A 6,566-nucleotide genomic window follows, 5' to 3' on the forward strand; every position below is an offset into this window, starting at 1 on the left:
TTGAACTTGGAGCTCACTGATTGGGCAGACTGGCTAGCCAGGGAGCCACAGGAATCTTACCCGTGCTGAAATTACAGATGTGCACTGGCCAGCTTCTCAGAGGGTGCTGGGGACCCAAATTCAGGTCCTCATGTTGATATGGCAAGCATTTTACTGTCTAAGGCATCACCAGAATCCTCTGAACAAGCTCATGTTTCACCAGGGCATCCCCAGTTCAGCTCTACTGGAGTGCACAGCCTGTTAGGAGCCCACGGCCCAGGAGGAGCCCAGTGCCCAGGAGGAGACTGGTGCCCAGGAGGAAACTGGTGCCCAGGAGCCACTTAGGTTCTCTGGTTTCCCTGCTTGCTTTCTGCTTAATGGAAGCATTCATCACTCACTTTAAAGCCTTTTCTCCCCAATATAAATATTTAATGCAAAAAAATATTTAATGCTATACTTTTCTCTGAGAACACTGCTTTAATGGCATTCCACATATTTTAATACTTGTGTTTTTAACCTTAATTCAGTTAAAAATATTTTTTTCTGATTTTTCTTGATCCAGGTATTTAAAGGTGTTGTTTTTATTCACTTCCATTACTTGTAGGGGAGTTTTAAAATACTTTTTCTGTTATCTAATTTAATCCTTTGTGCATGAATTCATTCATGTAGATGTGTGAGCATTTGCTTTATGTGTCAGTGTATAATGTAATCTAGTAATGTGCAGCGCTGTCTGGATGAGAAAGCGTCGTAAGTCAGGTTGATTGATATTCTCTGCTTTTCCTGATTTTGTTTGTTTGTTGTTGTGGTTTTCCAAGACGGGATTTCTCTTTGTAGCCTTGCCTATCCAGAAACTCAGTTTGTAGATCAGGCTGGCCTAGAACTCACAGAGATCTGCATGCCTCCTGACCCCGCAAGTGCTGAGATTAAAGGCGTGTACAATCACTACCTGGCCTGTGTTGCTGCTTTTTTTTTTTTTTTTTGATTTTTCGAGACAGGGTTTCTCTGTAGCTTTTGGTTCCTGTCCTGGAACTAGCTCTTGTAGACCAGGCTGGCCTCGAACTCACAGAGATCTGCCTGCCTCTGCCTCCCGAGTGCTGGGATTAAAGGCGTGCGCCACCACCACCCGGCTGCTTTTTGTTTTTAAATATAGAATGCTTCATGAATTTTTTATATTTATTTATTTATTATGTATACAATATTCTTTCCACGTGTATGCCTGCAGGCCAGAAGAGGGCACCGGATCTCATTACAAATGGTTGTGAGCCACCATGTGGTTGCTGGGAATTGAACTCAGGACCTTTGGAAGAGCAGGCAATGCTCTTAATCGCTGAGCCATCTCTCCAGCCCCTGCTTCATGAATTTTTGTGTCATCCTTGCACAGGGGCCATCTAATCTTTTCTGTATGGTCCCAATTTTAATATATGTGCTGTCAGAGCGAGCACAACTTTACTGTTAAAAAATTATTCTGTCAGTTATCAATAGCAGAGCTAAAATCACTAAGTCTTTGTATATTTCTCATTTAAATTTTGTTGTTTTGATGGTTGTGGGAGTACATTCCTTTAATCTCAGCATTTGGAAGGCAGAGGCAGGCAGATCTTTGAGTTGAAGGCCAGCTTGGTCTATATAGAGAGTTTCAGGTCAGCCAGTGATCCTGGGTAAGCTCTTGCCTAAAGTAATGACAACAGCAATAATAAAGCCTGAAGAAACGGTTCAACAGTTAAAAGCACTGGTTGCTCTGGCAGTGGTCCTGGGAGTGTTTCTTAGCACCCACATGGTAGCTCATAGCCATCTGTAATTCTTATTCCAGGGGATCTAAAACCCTCTTTTGATCTCTGTGGACACCAGGTACAGACATTGTGCACAGACACAAATGAAGGCAAATAATCACACACATAAAAATAAATAAATCCATCTAAAAACTAAAGCATAAGCTGAAACTTTAGACTGAAGAATTGAATGACACATAGATATAAATCGGATTGGTATGCCTCTTTGGGCTTGGAGTTCCCATGAAATAACAGGGTGGAGATACAGACTAGGCAGTTGAACAGATGCATCTGGTGTTCAAAGAAAGATGAGGACAAAGATATAAAACTGAGATATCAGCACACATGTGAAGTTGCACACATAATTCCTTAGGGAAAGACCGTACAGGCAGAACATCTGGGCGAGATAATTGGCACTTGCCGTCCCACTGCAGATAAGTAAAGAGATTTAGAAATCATGAAACATCTTGTAATTTTCTAAGAATTAGAAGCAAGACCTGAGCTAGAACTGGGGCCCAGAGTGAGCCATTTGTAAGCAATGTTTTTTTCCTGTGTTTTGTGCAGACCCTGTAGAGATGAATGAGTCACTAAACTGCTCATAAAAGGCTTCCTAAGCTGCAGGAATGAAGGCTAGATTACGAGTACCCCTCCAAGGATGGTGATCCACATCGATTTGAATAGGAACGTGGAGAGCTGTATTCTGAGAGGGAGGGTGTGGACCACAGTCCTTCAGGCCAGGGGTGATAGAGGAAACCACACACCTGTGTCCCGCACTGATGACTGCTTTGAGCACTTGGCAGATACAACTTGAATCTTTTGAGAAGGAAGCTAGCTAGCATCAGGTGATGTCTGTAAAAATCATTTCAAACACAGTATCCTGAACTCAGGAAAAGAGACATACAGAGATGAGAAGTCACGAGTCAGAATCATCAGAAAAAAAAAAGTTGTGGGCTGAACATGGTGGCACACACTTTTAATACCAGCTCTTGGGAGGCAGATCTCTGTGAGTTCGAGACCAGGCTTGCCAAAGTTCCAGTATAACCAAAGATGCACAGAGAAACCCTGTCTCAGAAAAACAAAAGCAAAAACAGAAAACAAAAAAGTGATGGGAGTCTCCAGAAACTGGAATTACTAGTCCCAGACTTGGAAAAACAATGACGAGTACTGTAGTTACTGGACAAAAAACCCTGAAATGTTTAGCAGGAAGCCATGAACTATATTTTTAAAACAATGACACAACACAGCATATTTGACACACACAAAAAATCTAGAAATCAAGAATTATAATCCCACCAGGTGGTGGTGGTGATGTACACCTTTAATCCCACCACTCAGGAGGCAGAGGCAGGTGGATCTCAGTGAGTTTGAGGCCAGGGCGGTCCTGAGTTCCAGGACTGCCCTGACTATACAGAGAAACACTGTCTCAAAAAATAAAGTTAACACCAATTTTTAAATGGCTTTAGTAGATTAATCCCCTACCAAAGAGAATGGAATGAAATTCCAGAATGAAGCAAAAAGTAATTTAAAATGAAAATAATTAATGTAGACACGGGAGTGATATACATATATATACATATATATGTGTGTGTGTGTATGTATACATATACATACATTTAAATATATAACACTCCCTGTGTCTGCATTATTTTCATTTTTAAATTACTCCTTGCTTCATATATATACATACACACACACAACAGAGCCATAAAGAAAAATGAAAGTTCTACTAGATATAAGTTTCATTGAAATTCTTAGGGAAAAAGAGAAGAAGGATTGGTCTTAGAGAGATGATGTGTAGTAACCCACTGACTCAAGAAACTCTACAGAGGCACAGAAGGATCAATAAAAAGAAATACTCACATCCACATTAAAACAGAACTTCAGTGAACCAAAACAGGCTCAATGTAGTCATAAAAAAAGCAAAAACAGTGTAACACGTTACCATTGAACTCAACACTGCCCTCACGGACAGAAGACAACAGGCTTCAAGAACAATAAAAGATCTATATTGCCACTAGATAACTACGTAAAGGATGCCCTGTAAGGAGTTCACCATGAAGAAAAGAAAAGAATCTGCATGAAAAAAAAAAATCAGGTGAGCCAGTGAGGTGACTCAGAGAGTAAAGGTCCTTGCTGCACAAGCCTGGTAACCTAAGTTTAATCCCTGGAACCCACAGAAAGGTGGAAGGAGAGAACTGACGCACACAGATGTCTTTCGGTCCACATGTTTAATGTGGCACATGCACTAACTTCCCATTATGCACACACAGAATAAATGATTTTTATGAGCCAGGCGGTGGAGGCGCATGCCTTTAATCCCAGCACTGAGAGGCAGAGGCAGGTGGATCTGTTGAGTTCGAGACCAGCCTGGTCTACAAAGAGAGTTCCAGGACAGTGAGGCTGTTGTTACACAAACAAAGAAAACCTGTCTCAAGAAAGCAAAAGAAGGCTGGGTGGTGGTGGGGCATAGCTTTAATCTCAGCACTGGGGAGGCAGAAACAGGTGGAACTCCTGTGAGTTCGAGACCAGCCTGGTCTACATAGTGAGTTCCAGGACAGGCTCCAAAGCTAGAGAAACCCTGTCTTGAAAAAACAAAAACAAAAACAAAAAAAAAACCCAAAAACAAAAAGGGATTTTGTTTGTTTGTTTACTTATTTAGACAGGGTCTTACTTTACAGTTCTAAATGACCCGGAACTCACTATGTAGACCAGGCTGACCACAAACTCATGGTGATCTGCCTGCCTCTGCCACCCTAATGTTGATATTAAAGGCAGGTACTACCACATTTGGCTATAAATATATTTTAAAATAAAAATAGAGGGAGGAGGCAGAAATTTAAAAAAAATAAATAAATAAAAATAAAGATAACAAAACAAAAGAAAAATCAGAGGTATAGAAAGCAATGGAAGCCAGGCGGTGGTGGCACACGCCTTTAATCCCAGCACTCGGGAGGCAGAGGCGGGCAGATCTCTGTGAGTTTGAGGCCAGCCTGGTCTACAAGAGCTAGTTCCAGGACAGGCTCCAGAAGTATAGAGAAACCCTGTCTCGAACCTCCCCCCCCCAAAAAAAAAAGAAAACAAAAGAAAAGAAAGCAATGGAACTTAAATAATAATTACAGCTGAGCCTGGTGGCCCAGTCCTATAATCTCAGCCATTCAGGAAGTTGAGGCAGGAGGATGGTAAATTCAAAACTTGCCTAGGCAATAGAGCAAGGTTGAAGCTAGCCTCGCTAATTTAAAGAGTTTGTTATCTCAAGAAACAGGGGAAGTTGGAGGGGATAGAGAGGGTAGTGAATAAGAATAGATCTAAATCATATTGTGCATGGAATCATATTGATTGTAAGCATTGTAGCTTGGACGGAAAGGATCCTGGCAGTCAGGAGCCAAGGAATACCACAAAGGCATTACAGCTCCGCTCTAGAAAAAGGTTATAATTTCAATTCCTAAACATCCTACCTTGACTTCTTCATGACTTCTTGTTTTGTTTTGTTTTGTTTTGTTTGTTTTTTTCAAGACAGAGTTTCTCTGTAGCTTTGGAGCCTGTCCTGGAACTCACTCTGTCACCCAGGCTGGCCTCAAACTCACAGACATCCACCTGCCTCTGCCACCTGAGAGCTGGGATTAAAGGCGTGCTCCACCACCACCCGGCCCTCTTCATGACCTTTTGTCCCTCTTGTAAGACTACAGTGTAAACCAAGAATGACTCAGTTGCTAAGAGCCCTGGCTGCTCTTCTAGAGGACCCAGGTTCAATCCCTAGCACTGACAGGGTGGCTCACATGTCACTCCAGTTCCAGAGGATCCAATGCCCCTTTCTGGCCTCTGTGGATGCTTCACACATGTGATGCACTAACAGAGACGCAGACAAAATACTAATACACTTTTTATTTATTTATTTATTTTTTTGGTTTTTCGAGACAGGGTTTCTCTGTAGGTTTGGAGCCTGTCCTGGAACTAGCTCTTGTAGACCAGGCTGGCTTCGAACTCAAAGAGATCCGCCTGCCTCTGCCTCCCGAGTGCTGGGATTGAAGGCATGCGCCACCACCACCCGGCTACACATAATTTTTTAAAAGCTAAATTTTAAAGACTGCTGCATGTGAATTTAAAATATTTTCCTTCTATTCGTTGACTTACCTCCACCCATTCAAAAATATTTACCTGTGTCTCTTTCATGTTACAAGCTTCTCATAAAACTGGCATTTCTAGCTGTCAATAAACATTTACAAATGTTGTAGCTGAAAAACCAAGCCTGAAGTCTGCACAAATGGTTGCCACCTACTGCTAGGCAGGTGTGGGCAGGTGGGGCCCCTGAGCATTAGAATGTGAAGTATTTATCACAGCTTGTCACACCAGCTGCTCTGGTTCTCCACAACTAGTTTAATCGGTTTCTCTGCTCAACTCCCTGCCCCAACTGTTAGCCGGTATTCAAAGGCCCAGGTACTATATTCTTTCCGTGTGGTGAAGAGACGCGTGGAGAGGACTGTCCCTGCCACAGAGAGACCTACAACTGCCCCTTCCACTGTTTTGCGTCTTGGTCTGAGTCCCAATCCTCTCCCATCCAGCCAGGCAGCTACCAGGCCTCTATGGCAGGAATCTGCTGCTGCCTTTCCCACCGCACTGCAGTTCGCACGTCTTGCACCTCTTCTCTGAGTTCTTTTCCAGACATTCAACAGAGGAACTGGCTTACTGATGACCTGATCCCATTTCCTTGTGTTAGGTTGGTACCTTTTTAATTCCCTTGTCAGGGTGACACTGGGGATGATAAACACCTGTGAACAGTCGTCTGCCTTTAACTGAAGGGAAAGATTAAGTTAAATCAAAGAA

The 6,566-nt window shown here is 42.6% G+C and overlaps 1 non-coding gene across 1 annotated transcript; it reads right to left on the reverse strand.

The window, feature by feature from the left end:
• Nucleotides 1–1,315: 1,315 nt before the first annotated feature.
• Nucleotides 1,316–1,421, reverse strand: LOC121466259. Its single transcript, XR_005976741.1, has one exon. It is a non-coding gene; the product is annotated as a U6 spliceosomal RNA (small nuclear RNA).
• Between the last annotated feature and the right edge of the window lie 5,145 nt (nt 1,422–6,566).

Source organism: Microtus oregoni, unplaced genomic scaffold (assembly GCF_018167655.1).
Source record: "Microtus oregoni isolate MIOR12 unplaced genomic scaffold, Mior012 000032F_ref0000030, whole genome shotgun sequence".
NCBI lineage: Eukaryota > Metazoa > Chordata > Mammalia > Rodentia > Cricetidae > Microtus > Microtus oregoni.